Genomic DNA, 21,737 nt, shown 5'->3' with positions numbered 1-21,737 from the left:
ACGAGACTAGACCTTCAACTGTATAAAACAGACCTGGATTAAGCAATTTCTCTACTAAGAGTAACGGAATGGTTTGACTTGGAAGGAAGATCATCTAGTTCCAACCCCCCTGCCATAAGCAGGGACGCATTCCACTAGACCAGGTTGCTCAAGATAATGTAGTCCCTATTTTGCACTGGCAGAGAAAAAATAATTAAATATAATTATTTATTCTTTATCTATTATTTATTTAAACTTTCAAGCTTAAATGAACATTTTCACAACCTTATACTTCTTCCTCTAGAATTAGTCTTTGTAACAGTTACAGTGACAAAAATGATGACTTTCAGAAAAGACAAGTGAAGTAATTAAAACATCTGAGGAGGGAGAAAGTTTTTTAGAATGACTTTTTGGGTTTTTTTCCTCTCCCACAAGGTGTCCCTCACGATTTCTAACAAACAGGAAAAATGTCACTGCACTGCAAGGCTCAAATCGTCTACTATTGAATCACTGTAATCTTTGATTTTGTCAAAGAAAGTTTCTAGATACAGTATGTACCAGCATAAAAAACCCACTAAATCCAGATGGCATAAATGAGATTTGGATTGAAGTGGTTTATTGATTTATTAAGGGTGTCATTAACTGGTAAACAGCGAATCAATCATTGAGGATCACAATTTCAGCAATAAGACAGATACAATGTTAATAGAGATCTACAAATTTCTAAACGTCCTTTTGTAAGTAATGATAAAAACTTCTAGCTGCACACACACACACTCACAGCTGTAAGACTCCCCCACTTCTAGGGGTGCAGGTTCCCATATTTACACATACTGCCTGTGAGTGCCCCAAAAGTCACATGCTGGGGTGGCTTCTGCCAGTGTCAAAACGTATTTAAACTGCTGCTCTGTTATCCTGTTCTCACTCCAAGGTCCCTTATGATTGTTGCATACTTTCCATGCACCTTTCATGATTCTTTTCAAGGTACTTCTTCACTGTTTCAAAGTCTTTTTGTAATTCCCTGGTTGCTCTTCAATCTGGATGATGGTCATCATCATCTTCAGCAGCATCACTGTTTGGGCAAATCCTCTCAGACATTTTTGGCTGTTCCAGTCACACAGAGTTACTCCCACATCACTTCTTGTCAGCTGTTGTTATCCAGGCCAGTGTGTAGGCCTCCTTCCCTGCCCCCAACAGTGCACATTACTTTTTAGCTCAAAGATGGAATGCACACAGCATGAGAGAAAAAAAAGTATTTGGGAAAGAAAGTGAAGTGGGGAAGGCAAAGGAGTAGATCAAACCTGCAAAAATAGATATGAATATAAGGCTCACTTGCATTGAGTCATTCAGACCTAAAATTCATAGTATCTTTTCATAATTAAACGTAATGAATATAATTTTTATAGTTACATCCTTAGTGATTCAGATTATAAAAACACATCACTAAAAGTGAAAGCAATTTGAAATAAACCAAATAAGCTTTTTCAATAATAAGAACGAAGAGACTGTATTAAAGCTGCATGTATTTCAGTTTCTTCTCTTCACCAGTTTTGTTTTTTGTTGACTGTAGAACTATTCCAATCCAGTGGGCTTCTTAATGAAAGTCAAGTTCATCAGTCCTGGTGCTACCATCTGTGTTATTAAAGCAATGCTTTTTCAGTAACGAAAAGGGGTTTTGTTAGATATAAGTAGGTAGGACTTAAGTGTACAGTATATTAATTATTGAACATATAAGAATATACAGGACAGTAATTTCTTTGAGGAATATTGGCTCTGATAGCTTGGTCTTTGAGGAAAGAGTTGGACTGAAAGGTCTTTTTTTCCTTCAGTACATGTATTTTGATTGGATTGGGAAAAAAAAAAAAAAAAAAGCTAGGTGAGCCCAGGAAGAATTTCTATTAGTTATCCAGTTGTGTATATCACACATTAATCATTAGAAGACAAAACAGAGGGAAAGAATATTATAAGCATTTAGTTGAATAATTACCAAATTTATTTTTGAATCACTTTTTGCAACGGCGTAATTAAGGTACAAAAAATGTAGACTACTGTACTCTGACTCACTTCTTATTACAAAACGCAGAAGGAAAGTAAGATTTATTGTGCATAGCTTCTCTCCAAATGTACTAATCAGAATCCAGGTTTCCTGTTTAGAAAAAAACATGATGGGAACAATTTAGTGACTTCTAACTCCTGCTTAACTTCAGATCAAATCTTCTGTCTAAGCTTTTTAAATTATGGAGCTAGCTGGAATGTAACATATGTTATTGTTGATATTGCTTATGTAGAAAACGTCTGACACAAAGCAAAATGAATAGTCAATTTTTAAGCAGTGTAAAAACCATACAATAAAGCACCTTATTTTACTGGTGCCACAACGACGACATTGTTACCAATGTAATTAACAGCCTATGGGTCTAAAAAACCTCATTAAGTCAGCTGAAATACTTCTATGGCCTTTCAAAATAGCCTGCTCCAAACTTCTCCAAATTACTCGTGTATATCAACACAGCGAATATTTTCTTCGGCATCAATTATTTTTACCTTGCTTTCTAAAATCAGGACATTATGACAAAAGAAACATAATTGGTGTACTTAGTCAAATATGCAATGTTTTTAGAATTAGCCTTCAAACATTTATGGCTTATCAAGGGAAGATATAATAATTGATAAGCAAGAATTTTCATAATTGACACTGAATATTGGGCATTTTTTATTCCATACACTGACAATGCTGTCAGGGAAGACTTGCTCTGAATATCTATGATGTGCTTTTTTTCCAGTAGTCAATCATAATCAACAACTCTTGAAGTAGTAATAGTTCAAAATGGCCCCAAGGCTCCATAAAACAAGAACTGCTGAGCTCTGTGACCTTGATCTTTAGAAAAGGTAAAAAGTTTTGAGACCGGATCTGAATAGTAATGTTGATGAGATGCTATTTAAGAGCTTCAGAATTTTCAAATATAACATGTAGGAATTTTGATAAAAGTGTTTAATAGATTCTTAACTTATTGCAGATATTGGTGTCTGTAATTAGATGTAATTGGATCTAGATTTCAGTATACAGCCACTAAAGAAACAAGATAAATGCTGCAGGAAATGTAGTATGACCTTTTCATTATTGCTTTGTCAGTACATCTGTCAAGAGACTTTTCCTCTATTCCAGAGCAGTCAGACATTGCAACGAACTGCAGTAAGGTATAGCTTGTTCTTGGTAAGAAGCCAGACTATGTTACCCAGTAAGGTTCATAATGTACTATAGTCAACAAGATACAAGGTACATACTAAACCCAAATTTGCCTTTTGAAGTAGTAAAGGTCAACAATTTACTGCACTTTAGAAAGGTAGATATGAAAGAACAGAAAAAAACCTCTGCATTTTCCACACCCCTGTTAATATTATTTGTGATTATACTCTAGAATTTTTATTACACAGAACTATTTCTGAAAAAAATTTAATAAGCAATTTTGTAACATCAGCAATGAAAGGCAAATGAGAAACGGCAAGATTTGCAGAAGAAAGAACAGACATAGGCAGACATAGTTTTCTCACAAAAGGAAAAAATTGGTTAGATTTATCGCATTCTGGAGAGTATAATAGTTATGACATTTTTTAGGAAGCTGCTAAAACCATTCTGTCTTCTCAGGTTAAAAGGAATAGTTTCAGAGACAAAAAAAAGCATGTCAGTCCCCAAAAAATTAATAACCTTTTTCAAATGCTTGTTATATAGTAGAGAAAAAGTGACAAACAGAACATGTTCCAGTATACACGTACACATTTTCTAGTCGCTTCATATTACTTCTGAAAGAGTTGCAAAGAGTAAGAAAAGTACAAGACATGTCAGTGGATTGACAGTCCTCTCTATTGGGAATGTTTTAGAGGCTTGCCAATCAAAACCATCATGGCTATAGATTAAGCTAAGACTTAACAGTAATTACCTGCTGCAGCAACACATCCTTGGACAAATATTTGCTACTCATGAGTATTTACGTCTTTATTCTAAGGAATATACAATTGTGACATTTAGAATATTCTTAAACTTTTTACTGGAAATGAAATGTATTTACATTACAGTTGTCTTTCTCTATTCTCCTGGTATTTCACTTAACCTGTTACATCTCTCATTTAATTAAATTACCTAAAATCTTGCAACTGATTATATGCATAGACTGTTAAGCCCAAAGGATGCCCTTTGGAGTCTTTCTACCTCTCATTCTACATCTGAGGCATGAGACTACATTCTTTGGAAAAGAAATTATCTGGTGCAAGTTTCTGGATTTCTTTTTTTAAGTGGAAGAAATAATTTTTTTTATAACTTCCTATTTCACTGGATGTCTTCAATTTTCAGAACATACAGATGGCAGGACATATTTAGCAGAATGCAGCCAGTTATTGAAACATTGTGGGTTCAGCCCCACATTATCAATGCTACAGGATGGCAGAGACCAAAAAGCTATATATATAAGCACAAGTCATCATTCTAAAGAACAATTAATTTCAGGAATCGTCAAGTCTTGTTTACTAGTACACCAGGGAAGAAAGCAGGAAGATTGCTTCCCAGGGTGACATTAAGTACCATTGAGTAATGACACTGTGATTTAGCAAGTACTTCCTTCCTTGTTTAATTCCATGTAACATTTCTAATGCTTTCTGATTCTTCAGTCAGCCCATTCCCATCCTCCCCCAACCCCCTTACAAAGAAGCACCCTGGAAGCCATGCTCAGTTACAGCCCAGTGGCTTGGTTTATTGCCATTTTCTGGAATGGAGTCACACTTTGATATGTCCAGCTACTATTAATTCCTTAAATTTTTCACACAGTGAGTAAAACTGAACTTTCTAAGGCAAACACCTATAGGGCTACTGCAGCTCTCTCTGCTGTGAAAGGTTTTAGTGACACATGATTTTGAGAGCTTAACATCCTACAGATAGTTTACAAATGAAATTGCTCTCAGTGAGGAGAATACAGATTCTTATCTCAGCAATTAAACCATGCTTAGTTGCAAACTTAAACCCTGTGATTTCTCTCCTCGGCTTGACTTGACTCAATAAAATGGACTTAGAAGCACAACAATCTGCAGTAGTCAGGAGGGATCTTAGAGTGAGAAAGGGATAACAGAGCAGCCATCTGAACCTGGTCTAGCACTGGCAGAAGTCGCCCCACCAGTACTGCAAGCTCTGATTAGGGCAGGCAGAGCATCCTCCCCCTTGAAACCCATAAGCAGCCTACATCCAGCTAGAGGAGTGACAACGCAGGGTGCGGCGCAAGGGACCCAAACCTGGGTGTGCACATGTGACTGTGGTGCCTTTCTCACCAGCATGTGGACTGGCAGGGAGCAGCAGGGGTGCACGTGGGGCTGGGGTACACAAAGCTCCAACAGAAGATACGCATAAATAGGGGAACCTCCAGAAGTGGAGGGGGCTGCTTGCAACTCACATGGCCTGCAAGAGGGGGAGCGTGCACCTACTAGTGAGTGTGTGACGAGAACATTTGAGGAGTAGTCACAAAAGGTTTAGAAAATTTTATGTCTTCATTAACATTTCGTGCACACTACTGTAGCTATCCTGAATGACTGGCTCACTGACAGACAGTTAACAAGGTGTCATTAATAAATCATTAGGATGCCCCAATCCTTATTTATTCAGCCTACCTTTCATTTTTATTATATACAAAGCTCTGCTCTGTGTACATGAATAGCCCTGAACAGCCGTATGACACAGCAGAATGGGAAGGAAAGATAACTATACTACTTCTCCCTACTACAGGTATTTATCCTGGCTTGAAAACTGTGCTAGTAGACCTTAAAGCTCTGCACTCGTCTCCAAAAATGTCAGCATACTCACAGCTATCTGCTGCCAAAGTTAGATAAAAAAAGGAATGAACATATAGAGGAGCTCTTGAAGATACCTTTTACCAGGGCCCTTCAAGTTTTTTCAAGTAGTCCTTAGAACAATTAAGTTCTAAGTAAAGCAGGTTCTGACAGGGCTTGTAGCTAGGGTAAATAGATTACTACCTTCAGAGGACAAAACAGAGATCTGAGATCACCTACAAAGAGAAAATGAGAAGGATTTATTTCAGTAGAATTTATTTAATCTACCAAAAAAAAGCTTTACATTGATTAAACTGTTAGCACATGAGGCTAACTGAATTTACAAAAGAAGGCACTTTTAAAAAACACTCTAATAATAACCTGACAAAATCGGGGTAGAGTAACACTACAGCTGTGGTATATTGTTCATAATTTGTACCATTTGAGTGTAGACTTCATGTTTAACAGAAAGTAATTCTCTAACCAAACAGGAAGTAATGGAGTTAAGGTGAAATCTCCTTGATGTAAATAATATAGGTCAGTCATAATGATCCTTCAGATCCTGGAATACAGCTACCTGCCTAATACTTTACATTCCTCCTACCACTGCTAATGTTCCTCTCTTTGCTATGCAGGGGAGGTTTTTTTCCTCAAGCTTAATTATATTTTAACTGAAAGGTTATAAATATGCAGTATTTATAATCACATTTTCATGAAACGCTGGAAATAGGATGAAATCAGTTCCAGAAGAATTAAATAATGAGAAAATGTAACTCAAATAAATCAATTCTGTTTAATATTTATTGTAACTTAATGTAGGAGTCACTAACTTTGAATTTGCAAAATATTTTATAACTTGTGTTTTATCAGTTATTACTGCTGCATATTAAGTCTTCATGTGATTTGTTAGCCTTTTTCTCCAATGTTATTAAAGTGTTCCACAAAGCCTGAACAGCTTTGATTACTTTCTAGAGAGGAATAAGTAACCTATATCAGCCAGTCGCTACAAATTTCATCTGCAAGAACCATGTACAGAAAAAAACCCCCACAGTAGATACAAACATTTAAATTTAAGGGGATTCGGTTATGAAATAAACCTGCAATAGTGAGTAGCTGCACAGTCTTTGACAGTTGTCTTTTATATTATAATAGAACTTTCTCAATGACACCCCTATCACTAACATTGTCATACTGTAAACACCAGTCTCTTGGTATGGTATCTCAATATATACAGCAAACAAACTGAGACAGAAAAGTACCTCAAGCAAAACATTTGCTTCAGGATATCGTGAGTCCCTTAAGGTCCCTAAAGACTTTAATATTACTTTTAATCAGATGTCAATTAGCAAGTTCCTGAAGTTTGGATCTTGATTATAGCCAAACTAATACTCTGACCAGTGACTTTCTCACTAGAAAGAAATGAAAGAATTACTTACCATAGTTGCAGATACATAAAGACTGAGACAGAGATCAATGCAGTGGAAAAACCATCACGAAAAACAATCTTTATTATCTGGTAAACCAGGCACAAATGAAAATCTCTTAATCTTTCTTAATGGCTAAATGTATACTTTTTAAATAATAATAACAACAATAACAATAATAATAACATTAATGATTATAAATAATAATAATTATTATAAAAATAATAACAGTAGTAGTAGTAGTAATAATAATAGTAGTAGTAATAATAATAATAATGATAGAAAACTGTAGGGATAGGAAAATGTACTGGGGAGAAGTAACACCAAAAAGAGCCCTGGGAATCATCAGCCTAAGTTCACAACACGACAATGCAGCAGGAGGTACTAAGTGTAAGCTTTTGTTGCATATTTAAGAGATAAAACAGCTAACTTGAGCCTTTACTTAACATGATGTAAATTGCTATTGCAGTAGTGCCCGAAGTTCACAGTGAAGAAAAAGTTGCAAAAATTTGAAGGGTTCAACTGTAAAGGTCATTGAAGATTTTGAAAATTTGTAAGACTGAAGCATTTTGGTGATTTATTTTACTCGAGAAAAGATGAAAGACTAACGTAATAATAATGTATAAATAATGATATGGAGAATAAAAAGGTGAAGGAATTCAACTTCCAAAAGTTCTTACTTTATGTTATTTAAAGTTCACATCTAAACATTTTGGTTTTCTCCTTTTTTATAGGGCAAGAGGGAGGAAGGGATTAATACTAGTACTGCAGTTCATACATTGACTCTTTGCTGTAACTCCTCTGATATGGTAAGTAATACATACATTACTGCAGTTTGTATGGTGGAGATTTAAACTACTCTCACACAGCAAGTGTAAGCAAAATATTCCTTTTTTATAATAAACTTATATCTATAAACAAAACTGAACTTATATTCAGTACAACACTTGTTGCATACAGATGAGTTCTTCATGTATATATTTATATATAAATACATATATCACATATTACTGCCTGCTTTCATGGATAAACAGGTTTTATTTAGATTAGTGAAACACATTAATTAATCTGCACAGAAAAAATTACAGTGTAAAATGTCTGGAAAATTACTGTAAATTTGCATTTAAGAACATCAAAAGGCATAAGGTTTGTTCCTTCTTATTAAAAAATACCTTGGATCCTTGTTTCAAAATCTTACAGAAATAAAATCAACTTTAACACTTGTAATTTCAGAGATGCAGAAACCAGAGAAAAGAACTGTAGAAATTATAAACTCTATGAAGATTAGATATCGGACCTTTTTCTCCAAAATATGTTCCAGAATAATAAAAGTTTTTGTTGACAGAGATTCTTTGTGACTCCATAGTCTAATTTCTGACCTGGATTTCATGAGTTTAAGCTAGTATGTAAAATATGAGGCAAAGTGTCAAAGAAAGAATAAGGCTCAGGGCAACAGTGACAGCTTTAGAAAAAATAAAAGCAATTCAGAAGAAATTCTGTTAAAATTAAATGGAAATTTGAACTACTGAAGCCATGTAACATGAAAGTAAGTAACAAGTGCTGTGTGCTCTTCATGTAGTGAAACTTGACAACAGACATATGTATAAGGACATCATAAAACAAAGGGATCTGCTTCAATATCATTTCAGATGATCTTTAAGTATGGACCTCTTTGAAAAAAAAACCTTACCTCTAGCATTATATCCCGAGTTATCCATTCATAACTGTGATTCTACAGCACACACGGGAAAACAGCCATCGTGGAAGTATGGTCTAAAATGATTTAGAATAATGAATACTAAAAACATGCCGACAAATTACTGATCAGTTTGATTCCACCATAATTATCATCAGTGAAACTGTTGTGAAGGAAGCAATAGCATCAGTAAGTAGACTCATGGAAAAGCATTCAGTACCAATAAACAACCTGAGGTTCAAATACCTGATGTATTATTTAGTAAAACTTTTTGTAAAAAGAAAACAAAACCCCCAACCACTACAGAATCTTACCGTAACTATCACCGAACTCTAAATTGCTTTTTTTAAGCTGATAAATAACTCTGAACAGATTGTGATACTGTTTGTTGTTTTTTTAAGCACATTCTCTACAATTGAGAGGCACACCAAAAATTAAAGAAAATGTTTCATAATTTGGCTTAACAGGAATTTAGCCTGTATAAGAAAAAAGCATAATGAAAATAACATCACTGCAGCTTACCTGAGAACTAAGTATTACAACACTTGCTTCTGACAAAGCATCAACTTGACCAGATCCCCTTATTACAAAATGTCAAAGCAGAGCTGTCAGGAAAAATGTTCAAAATAATTGATTAATACTCAAATAACTATTATTAAGTATGTTTAACTATCCTAAAAATAGGAAGCAATCAAAAACAAGGAAGAAAACACAGTGGACCAATATTCCACATCTAGTTAATTAAAATCTTACCTTTTCCTCCCACTGACTCACAGAGGTAAGAGCTGGTAATTTTTAGATGCTTTTGTTAAATTAATACAGACCAAGCTTCTCTCTACTTTCATTTGGTAGCCTCAGGATGCAATTACCAGGAATTATTTAGGAGCATTGAGAAACTGCTTGTAATTGGTGATTGTACAGATTTTTGACCATAGTAGCACTTTGCCTCCTTTCCCTTTTGGTTGTGACAGAGAAGCCTCAAAAAAAATCTGAGTTTGAAACTGAAGATATGCATTGTGCAGCAAAATGTTTGATGCTTATGCAAAGCTTATCTGAATTGCCCATACTTCCCAAGACCAGCGAGTCTCATAAGATCTACAGATCTTCCAAATTCCAGACAGTTCAAAAACACCAAGAAAATTGGTTTTAATCTTTGTATGTTGGCAATTCTGTCTCTGCAGACTCCAGCTAAGACCTGCAAATGCAAAGCCATGCACAAGTTAAAAAAAAAAAAAAAAAAAAAAAAAAAAAGTCTGTACCTTAAACAGTTATTTGATTTTTGAGGACTAGTATCACCTTTTTGGGAGCCCTCAACTGCCACCCTATTGTCAGTCACAGGTCTGCCATATTACTTGCCAGAAGTTAAATGCTTTTAATCACATAACCTGCTTCTGCATCTCCTTGTGGTTTATTTTTGTAGTTTTGTAGACTTTAAATTATTTCTTTATTGTAGCAGGAAATTATGCGCTCCAAAAAATTTAAGCTCTGGCATGGGAAAAAAACCACACAAAATTGCTCTTAAAACAATACTTGAGAAGAAAAGGAAAAAAAAATCATTGTAAATTTCCTTAGAATAATTAATTTCAGTTTTATCATTTCTGCTACAGGAAAACTGGAAAGCAGTTTTAAAACAGGAAACTGATCCTGTTATAATAGTTTTATATTGAAACGTCTGATTAAAAGTCCTTAACATTATAGGATCAATTTCTAGAAGAATCTAGTCACTATTAAGATTTAAATAAAAATTAATACATTGTTTCCTCTCAAGTCTCCATTTGTGAGGATAGGTTACTCTCTGAAGAACTGGATATTAAGTGTGCATGATCATCACCACTGCTATATCCCATTTTGAGAAGACAGGCTTACAGTTACGTGACTGTGGCTGTATTTAACAAAATCTTTAAATGCAAAGAATTCAAATACAGCTCTACTCACTTGAACCAATTCGTTAGAAGAACAAGAAATAACAGTAAAGTGCAGACTTGTAACACAACTTTTTTTTGAGAATTATTAAACCACCTTTTCACTCCCAGAAAACCTAGCAGCACAACTGACAGATGGTCAAAATAAAAATGACCGTGAACTACATTTGTTTGATTGCATTGCATTTATTACAAGTGGCCAAATAAAGTTTGACTAAACAAAACAAGGACTGCATATGTCTTCCTCTAGTCTGCCACATGAGGATCTTGGTTTATGCATGGTAGCACTCCCCCCTGAGATTCCTACTTCCAGCTCTCCAGGGGGTTGGTCTCTAACATTCCTTAAAGTCGTTTCTCCTCTTCTGTACGTATTCTGTGGAAAACACACTTACTTTTAGTACTGCTTTTCCTATTAGTATTAAACTTACTATTAGTATGAAAATACTTTATCATTAACTTTTTTTGGAAAATGCAGTCACTCTAAGTTATTAGGAAGCACCTTCTGTTTTAAAAACCAAAAAGGTTTTTGTTTACTGACTTGTATTTCAGTCATCTGGAAGTGAAAATAACACTTGCATGACTGCTGCACAGAGATGTGTCTGTCAATATGAGTATACAATCCATCTGTTACATGAAAGCAAAGCACACCCAGCCACATATATGTATGTATATCATACTTGTGTAGGAAGGCAGTTTAGCAAACTGAGCCACACTGCATTTTCTACCATGCTCTTGAGTAGCAGCAGAATGAAATCCCTAACATACAGTTTCAACCATCACAAGTAACCAGTCTGGCACCTCCTGGGAGCAAATGGCTGTTTATAACAAAACCAGAGAAATCCATGCTTACTAACTTGCATGAGGCATCTTGAGATCTGACTTGAGAAAGCAGAGGAAACTGGTTTGCTTATGACATTTGTACTGCACTTGCAACACTTTTCAGCATCTAGTACACATGCTGAATGTCCACCATTCATATTTAGATGGTTTTCAATGTACATGATTATTTCTTTCTCTTTAAATAGAACTTTGTGTCACCTGGAAGTTGGCCTAGCACATCCTGTTAATGTACATTTCACAAGGATTTAAAGGGATTCTGAGATATAGTCTGTATTGCTCCATTTGAGAAGTCAAGCACTTTGTATCTTCTAATCACAGACTAAAATTCTCTGAATTTGGGAAATTCAAGTCCCAGCCCACAACTGTATGAACACCTTTTTGCTATTGATCATTGCACTAGTACCTAAGAATGTGCTGGAATTCAGAAGTACAGAAGCCAGTGTGTAGAATTGTCTCATGGACCATGGTCTGTTCTCAGAGAACACATCTTATCCCCCTCTTCATTTCTAAAATAAAGAAACTGTGTCTAAAGTTTTTAGATTTTGTACTTTCATGGTCTATTGACAAACATGGTTAACAATAAATAATCAAACCCAACTGCCCCTCCGCTCACACCTCTATTTTTAACATTTGAAGTACCTTAGAGTTACTTAGAACTGGATTACTCAATGAATTAAACCAAAATGTATCAATTTGACAATTTCTATGTTCTTTGAAGATTTAAGCTTTTTTTCCTTCCAGACTATAATGGACTCCAAATTCTGAAGCTGCAAGCAGAAGGCCCCCATGTCTGAGAGTATTTCAGTTTCTGCCAAACCATATGGCACATCTTTATTTAAATGTTAACAATTTTCACGTTCAGCATGAACTCTTTGAAGTAATGCTACGTTTGTGTTTGATATAAAATAGTCTGATATAAAACAGCTTAATTAAAAGTTAATTTAGTAAGTTGTCAGTGTGATACAACTATAACTCTTAAGCACGAAACTTTCCAATCAGGACATATTTCTAATTGGTACAAGTGTTACAGTGGTTTTAGAAAATAATTTTCAATTAATTTGGAAGTGCTGTTTCAGTTAATAGAATCAGTGCCTCTTGCTATTTATCTTCAAAGGAATGTTTTGTTTCTAAGCAAATTAAATCCCAAAGGACAAAAAGTTGTATTTTAGCAGGCTCTCCAAATGTTTTCTGTTTGAAATAATTGCAAATGTGCTGGTTGCTTTTAAAGCACATAATATGACTTCATCTTCTGTGCAAAGGTCCATGAAAGACATTTTGGATATACCATTTCCTGGGGGAAACAAATCCATTGTTCGAATAGAAATTACATCAAGATTTCCATACAAAAGCTAATACGCTGCAGTTTTAATGTCAGTCTGACAGTACCTTACTGTTCCTGCCATGTATTTTGTTTACCCTCATCAAAGCTGGACTTGACTGAAAGTAGGTGACACTTCCACTATTCTAAATAGACTACCAGCAGGTGGTCATGTTGAGAAGACTTTTCGAAAAACCTCCCTGAAGTGTAAGTAACAGAAGTTAGCACTACATCCGGGGAAAAATATACTCATAGTCAATTAGCACTTCTGGCAATGTAGCATAAGGGTTGGTGTTTCTGGCAGCAGCATTATCCACAAAACAACATGCAACCTGCTTCTAGAACTGAGTGTAGAACAACCTCTTTGCCAGTGACCTAAATGCAAGATTGTTCCAAGTGACTGCTTGTTTTTGTTCAAGAAGTGCACCTGTCCTGTAAATGTAAAAAAAACACAGATTTGAAATCCCATCCCACTGAATCAAAAACTCATTTGGTTTCTTGACCTAGATGAGAATGCTGTGCATCTTTCTGATATTAGGCTAGATGTTTATGAATTGACGTTCCACTGAAGTGTATCTACCCTGTTCAAGCAGGGCAATATATTTGTTCCATGTCACCTAGCAACGCATACCTGGTCAAAAATACTTTATTAATAAAATAATAATAAAAAAAATACATGGTTCTCTAATTTAAGGTTATTGCTTGTCTATAGCACACTTCTTTCTTTTGGGAGTCAAGCCATTCCTTCATTGCCCCAAGCTACATTTCATTCCTGGTGGTGCAAAGAAGTTACATATGCCTTCTTTCTCCCAAACCAGGAACAGCAAGGTAAGAGCAGGTTCATGTACAAAAACAAGTGCAGCTTTTACAAGTGTGTGTTCAGCTCGTAGAGTCTCCAGACGCCCAGCGATGGAAATTCATCAGTCACCTATCCAGTCCTTTCTCAGGCTTTGCCTACCTGATTTCTCATGCCCAGCCTTTTCCTAATTTCACAAGTTTCTTTCTCATATTCTCTTAGGCCATCATCACTTATCTAACAGATCATGATGCTCTGATCATCTCAAACCACAGAGCAGTCACTAAGTTTTTCCTCCCTGGAGGCTGAACTGTCACTCCCTGGTTGAAGTATGTGTGGAATGACACAGTTAGAGATTCACACCAGACCTTTATATTTAAGCAAACTTTAACATTACAGATGCAAACACTGCATTGAAACTAGAGAAGACCCATGCTTCACTTTCCTTAGGTAACTTTAAAGGAATAACACAAGCTAAAGTAACTAATTTCGCATGCAGACTTGACCTCTTCCTGTTCTCCATCTCACAATTCATTTTCTGTGTACTGGCAATCAACCAAGCTCACATAGGCCTACATCATCCAGTAAGTACTGCCTACTATGAACTTCAATAAACCAGAATTGTTCTACTTTATTCTAGAAACTCATTAAACCACCACTATTTGTAACTCAGGTTTCCCGTCAATTTTGATTTGGGGGCACTTGGGAGTGGAAGATACATGCTCCAATACAAATTACAGGAATATAAAAATAATAGCATCATCACACAAGCATTTGCAACAGGCAGAAATTCAAATAAAGAAGTCCTCCAGGTGGTAACAGCCACTTAATCTGCATAATGTGTATCTGTGCATTACATGCAGGGAATCCTTAGTGGTTTTCTCAAATCCGTCTGGACAAGACTATTTGGAACACAATGTGAATACGCTAAAGAACAGACCAGCATCAGGGCTATTTACAAAAATTCCAAGTAAGACTTCAGAACATTAAGTGGTACCTAGGCGAGAAACTAGATTAAAAAGACATGTTAATATAACCTTCCAGTTGATGAAGTTTTTTCTGACAGACTGCAGAGAGATTTACAGCCCAGCATCCATGAAAGAAATGTTTAATTCTACGAACACTTGTTTACTGCTATTGAAAGCTGTCTGAAAAAACACCCCAAACAAACAACCGAAGTATAACATTTATTAGTAATTTTGGAAGAAACTCGGCCTATTCTAAATATTGTTTCACGGGGGAAATGCCTGGGCACACTAGGAAACTGTTGAATTTGACTACTTGCATTGTGATAGAAAGTTCACTTTCCTGTCTAACCGTTCCTAGATGAGGCTTTGCCCTTCAAAATGCAGAAAATGGTAATAAAAGGCAAAAGAGAAAAAGAGAAGCTTTCACTATTTAAAAGTAAGCTGCCTCAAAAGGACAGTCATTGTATTCCTCTGTGTGCCAAGAGCTTCAGCAAAAAAGGCCATTTTGGTATTACTGGGATAAATGCAGGTCAGACCTCTTCTGCTGTGAGCTCAGGGCTGATGGAGAAAAACACGTTGTTCTCAATTTTAAACTAGCCAAGGAGACAAGTTGCTCTTGGGGCTAAAGTGGTAATTTAAAAACCTTTCTGCTCTCGGACTCACTAGAACTGGTCACCTAAAGCTTTCTGTTCAGCTGGAACAAGTCACTTTGTAAGAAATAAAACTTCTCAGTTAGTAAATCTTTACACCTGAGATACCAATGGAGGGTCCCGCGCTGAATCAACTAGAGCACAAACCTTAACTGGCAATGTTCCTATTGTCTACAGAGTACTCTTAATTACCCTGTGCGCCTTATGCCCAGCAAGACAGTCAAACACTCATTTTCGTTCTAATAAAAGATAAATATCAGAGCACCAAAGTTTTCCTTGAAAGGTTCCTTGAAAGGAAGCCTTATTTTCTAGCCAACCCTATCCCTAAACTAGTGTTTTCTCACTGAACAAATTTCTGCAAATCATGTTTTGAGTAAGGACATGAATGGAAGTGAATAGGTCAGTACTTTACCACCTGTCAACAAAGCTGATCAGAAAAAAAGTGAGTTCTAATCCATAAATAGTAGTCACGTTAGCACACTATTATGCTAAAGTAACATTAGCACAGCAGCATGCTTCCAAAATGAGTTCAAGTTTATCCATAAAGGATGCTCTAAAATATATTGAAGAATTTCTGAAAAAAAAAAATAGCCATCCAGCCTAGAAACATGTATTCTAGAACCAAATGGGCTGGAAGAAAATTAAACCTAAGTTTTTGGAACACAGTGTTATGGAAAAGCAGATTAATTCACTATGTACCCTACAGCCAGGAAATATTGAAGTCACATGTGTAGTAATTATTTTTGATCAGCTCACCTTCTAACTCTGTGCAAGTATTTACTGCATTTCCCTATTCAGTTCCAGAGAAGACAAAATTACCTCATAGTGAGACTGGCTTAAGGGAATTATGTACTTATTTAATTTCTTTACTTGGAAGAGAATTTAATGGATTAATGTTCCTAATTGACTAGGCATGCAAAACCCTAGTTGTACTATATGTGTGTTGTTATGGTCTAAGGATCATTACCTGTGCCTCCTACCCCATGTATATACAGTGAGATAGCTGGTAGAAATAACCTCAGGAGAAAAGGTGTATAAAAACAAGATACTGCCTTACATTTTTCTGAGCAGCATATGTGTGTTCTTGATTGTAATCTGCAAGATACCTAGGAAGACCTTTTTTTTAATTTGCTTTACGAGCAAATTATTAACGAGAAAGCTTTATTTGCTGTTTAGCATGTAGAAAATATATTTTCCCTGCCAGGTTCTTTTGTTATATCAATTTGTATCTATCACCATCTGTATGTGTTTATAAACATATTTATAGAAAACAGTAGCAAGACAATTTTTACGTTCTCTTCACATTGGTACAGGAAACCCATTTGTATTAGTATACATACAAAGAATTACCAGTTCTTAGTAATGGTCAGAGTGAGCTGCTTCTGGACTGAAGAAAGAATACAAATCAAGTGTTTACAGCTCATTTAGAAGGCAGGATATGATCCGAGACATAACGGACAGGTAGCTAACCAGAGCACATGGCACGTACAGATGCTTAGAGCAAACTAAGCTCTGAGGAATTTTGTGGTTTGGGGTTTTTTTACTTAGTTAAATGAGGGAATGTAAAATCTCTTTAATTAACACATGCTAGTGCATTAACTAGTGTACCAAACAGAACTACTTTTTAAAAGCAGGATCTGCTTACATTCTTTCCCTATGTTCCCATGACACTATACTAGTCTATGTTGTATTCAAAACCTGTGTCTGTGTTACAAAAGCTTCGTGTTGCTTCTGGCCAGTGAACCAGGTAAGGAAATTACATGCCTGTTCCACACTGATCTAAGTATATAACTGCAACATGTTTTTCCCTTCTTAAGTAGGAAGGTCAAAATGTCCCTTTAGAAGAGATCTTCAGGTGTAATAGTAGAAATCCAAGAAAATATATCACTTAAGGTGTACTTTAGAAGAAATGTATCTCCTTTCCCTCACATTTCATGGTGAGATGACAGTGATCCTGTAAGGTATTCAAGCTGATGCTGTCAAGTGTAAAGCATTTACTGTGTAATGATTATTTACAATGACCTGCCCTGATATGTCAGCATCTCCTTCAAGAAAAGGTGAAATGAGCTGGTGGAATACAAAACACCACTCAACGATCAATGAAGAAAACTCATAAGATTGGTCACTTGTCAGATATTACTCATTCCTTAGAACCAAAAAAAGCATGACAATAATAATTCATGAATAATTTATCTAAAGATAAAACATTTGGAACAATAATCAACCAAAAATGAGCAGCTATTCTGAGCTAATTAATGTCCCCATTTAAGTACTGATTGACAGCCTTGCCCAACAGGACATTCTGTAATGGATAATCCAGAGCGTGCAGTTAAGGGAGCATTACATTGCCTCCCATTTAAATTCTGTGCTGCTTTTATCATTCGAATATTTTTATATGCATGACTTAGGTGGATTGTTTGCTAGTAGCTTATGGGTGTTCATATAGTGTTTCTACTCATAGCAAAGCCAGTAACGTATAAGTTGTTATCGGAAAACATTTTTCAGTAGAAGTATGATATAGGTTCAAGATTTCTAACACAAGGCATGTAGTTTAAATTGTATTTGTCTTTCAAGGAAGTGGTACTTCCCCCTCCCCCCCCAACCCCCCCCACCCCCCACCCCCCCCCGCTATTTAGTTTTTTAAGCTCAGCATATTTCAGTAAAATTTTTATGCAGGAGAGATTTGACCCTCTTAAGGCTTTATCACAATTGTTAATTCTTAATGTTTCTTGCCCATAAAAATTAGGATGTATTATTTCGAGAAAATGTATCTATACTTAAACCACTGAATTCTGAACCATAAAGCAACATCCTGATATTCAAGTTCAAAACACGTAAGTGCAATCCATGAAAGTTACTCCTGTGATGAATTCCATGTAGTGATCCAAAACATATTGGATTAGAATATTAGGAGCTATAAGGCAAAATAAGAACTGTATTTTGTTAGCATGTTAGCAATATTTACTAGATAATGTTGCTATTTCTGTTATTTTCTTGGGAAATCATTACATTATTCATGTACGTCAGCTCAGATGCATGCCTTTTCCCACCCTGTTTTCTTTCCTTTCCTTCACATCAGAGTAGACTCAGTGCAGCAATGGGCAGGAGAGCACATGCAGCTTGGGTATGTGCTACTCATTTTAGATTACAGCTTGTGTTTCACTGCTTTACTAAATGCAAATAGCAAGGAGATGAGGAAATCATTAACAAGATGCTATTCTGAATTTTGGATGGTAACTGGGCATATATAGACTGCCAATTCATTACTCCTTTTCCTAGCAGTTAAATAATTTACCATTCAAATTAAGCCATTTAAAATCACTTCACTGGTTAGTTCATGGAATGTAACAATTAATTGCTATCCATTCAGCTAGGATAGCCAGCTTTCATTAAAAAAGAAGGGGACACACCCTGCTTCAGGCTATGTGACGAGACTCAGTTCCTACATCAGGCGTTAAGACTGACACTAAGTTTGGGAATGCTGTATGTCAGCTGTGTCAGGTCAGGCAACAAACCCCTGTGTTCTGGTTATAGTTCAGAATGACTCAGGGCTGTAACAGGAGAAGAAAACTAAACAGTTCTCCTAATCATCTGTACGAGAGTGGTACAGAGACACCAGAAATACCAGCACGTGGTCAAGAGCTGAGGCTCAGAACTGTTTAAGATGTTTTTTCCTTCTCCTGTCACGGCCTTCTGAGAGCAATGTATCTATTTGTTAGCGTCACGTGACACACATATGACTCAGTTTTTGGACGCAGCATGACAAGTATAGTGAATACCAGTCCTGACTAGATGGACTGCCATGTCCCCAGCGTACCGCTGTAAAATGAAGGCCCTCCTACACACTGAATAGGAAAGACCACAGATTTTTTCAAAACGTTATCATTGAAATTGTGAAATAATTTCCACATAGTTAGTTAGATCCCTAAGATTTTTCCATGTATACAGGTTTTAAAACCATGAGCTAGTAGCAGTTACAGATGGGAAAAGCTTGCATAATCATGCTTATAGAGAGAAATACGGATATACAATCTTTTGAAGTTTATACTCTGAATTATACATTCAGTTTACTAATAGCACTCTTCCTGGTAACACACTAGTTTTGTCAAACATCATCTAAGATACAATTACATTTGTTTCACAGTAAGAATACCGAAAATGAAGTCTCAGGAAGTAGTATGCAAAAAAAGCTTACTGTATGGTAGTGTGGTGCATAATTAGTGTCATCTGTTTAAATGGTTTCCTGTTTGTAATCTGTACTTACCTATAAATGTAAATAGATAGAAAGTCAATGCATCTTAATGGACACGTTGACTCATTTAGGGCCTAGCTGGATTTGTAAGCTGTCTGCGGTTTTCATTTCCTTCTCTTTATGTTTGGGAGGCTAACTCAATCAGCACAGAGGGAAGTATTGATTTCTTGGGGAGATTGCTTTTCATTGGGTTGAATAACTTCAGGGAAAAAAACACCCAAGCCCTAGCACTAAGTCTTAATATGTTTTTTAGAGTCTTTTAAACGTTATCATCCTGTAAATGCAGGTACACAAAAAAATTCTATTCAAATTGCAACGTTAAATGATACGTAATCATACATTTTTAATTCAAATTTACTGATTTGTTTGGGTGTTTTTAATCCACAGTGTCTTCCTAGGTATTGAAGGCATTTAATAGGTGTTAAAAAAGGAGGGGGCACAACAATACTGGATACTGTTATTTTTTCTGAGTAGACCTACAGTTAAGAGAAATATGGAAACAGTTGATCATTAAAAATCAATAATATGGAAGATTACACTATGAGATGGAGCTGCATTGTTTATAGAAAAATATCAAACTTTGACAATTACTCTACTTACGGATTTGAAAATTTAAATTCAACTCCAATTCCAAATTCAAATGGACTCCAATTAAGTAGCTGGCTCCTACATTGTGGTTTACTGTCAGACTTACAATGCAAAAGATAATATAAGAAACAATATAAAGAATCAGATGAACAAAAACCTGAAGTATGCAGCAATGACAGTTATCAATAATGCAATATTAAAAAAAACCCTGTAGCATTTTTTTGGTTGCACAGTATCTACCACATTGTCTTTGGCTGCTAGATGCTGCTTAATATAGATGACAATAATTAGAAACTGGATTAGCTGTATTGAGAGTATAGCTGGATTTCACATTACTGATCTCTCCTTTGCAGACATGCCCATTTTGCACAATCCCAGCATTTGTTATCATGTAGTTATCTCACAAACACATTAAAAAAAACCCCACGAAACTAAAAATATATGTGATTATTGCTGGCAGTAGACACAGAATCCAATTTTACTTTTGAAAGACAAAGCTTTATAGATTTCTAGCATCCCATTGCTCAGAAACTTAGATCTCAGGCTGATGTCAACACAGACTTTTATAAATTAAATTTCATCCTAATATTCTTATAACATAATGGTAAAGAACACTTCCCTGGCAAACTACAGGGTGGCAGCCAACATTCTTCTTTCCTCTGACTATAGGGAGTCATTCAGCTTAACAAAAAAAATCCCTCAACTCCACATTAGCATCCTATGGAGATTTCAATGATAGGCTGTCAACATTTTCAGTTTCAACAATTACCCAAGAGAGGACTTCTTAACGAATTAACCAGGCTGCTAATTTACTGGAATTGTCTTTTTGTCCATATGTTTAGTACTTCCTGCAAATGAAGAAATTTTTCTTTTCTTTTCCTGTCCCTATCTGACAGTTGTTAATCAAATTACATCTAAGTTTAACTTTATTTAACTTTATTTGTACTTGAGGAGTCTTGTTTTACTGAAGTAAGTTTCAATATGAAATTGCCTTTTTTGTGGACATCTTTATTTTTGTTTGAAAACCCCAAGATATATTCCAGAAAAACAAAGCACAATATGTTGTTCCTTTTACCATTTATATGACTCCTATAATACAGCAAATTTAGCCCTCCATTGAGCTCAGTTATAATTGCATAAGTATGTCACCACAGTATAAAGCAACATATTTACACAAGAGCTTTAAGTAACCTTTAAACAGACCTTGTTAGCTAAAATTAAAACGTGAGCCTTTTGTATCAAGAGTATCAGGTTCTTGCATGAAGAGTAACAAGTTCATTTCCTTTCTGAGATAGCTGCCCCTTTTAAGACAATAAATCTACTATTTCAGCACAACCTATTAGATCACATGCCAGTACCACCTGTGATGATCTACATAATTCAGAAGATCAGAATGGAAAATAATAACTTGTTCTGACTGACATTTTTATTGGGGAGCACTTTCAGGTACGTTTTAAAACACTGAGCAGATTCCTAAAACAATGTAAATGCTTAAT

The 21,737-nt window shown here is 35.6% G+C and overlaps 1 long non-coding RNA gene across 1 annotated transcript; it reads right to left on the bottom strand.

Annotated features, from left to right (window-relative positions):
- Positions 1–273: 273 nt before the first annotated feature.
- LOC114014468 (uncharacterized) lies at positions 274–9,515 on the bottom strand. The gene is made up of 4 exons (XR_003557956.2): positions 9,430–9,515; positions 8,902–8,984; positions 7,224–7,300; positions 274–1,280 (listed from the first exon to the last, which is right to left on the bottom strand). It is a non-coding gene; the product is annotated as an uncharacterized LOC114014468 (long non-coding RNA).
- Positions 9,516–21,737: the final 12,222 nt, after the last annotated feature.

The sequence above is a fragment of the Falco cherrug genome, chromosome 12 (assembly GCF_023634085.1).
Source record: "Falco cherrug isolate bFalChe1 chromosome 12, bFalChe1.pri, whole genome shotgun sequence".
Classification (NCBI taxonomy): Eukaryota; Metazoa; Chordata; class Aves; order Falconiformes; family Falconidae; genus Falco; species Falco cherrug.
The sequence above is the reverse complement of the archived record's forward strand: the minus strand, read 5'-3'. Positions and strand labels throughout refer to the sequence as shown.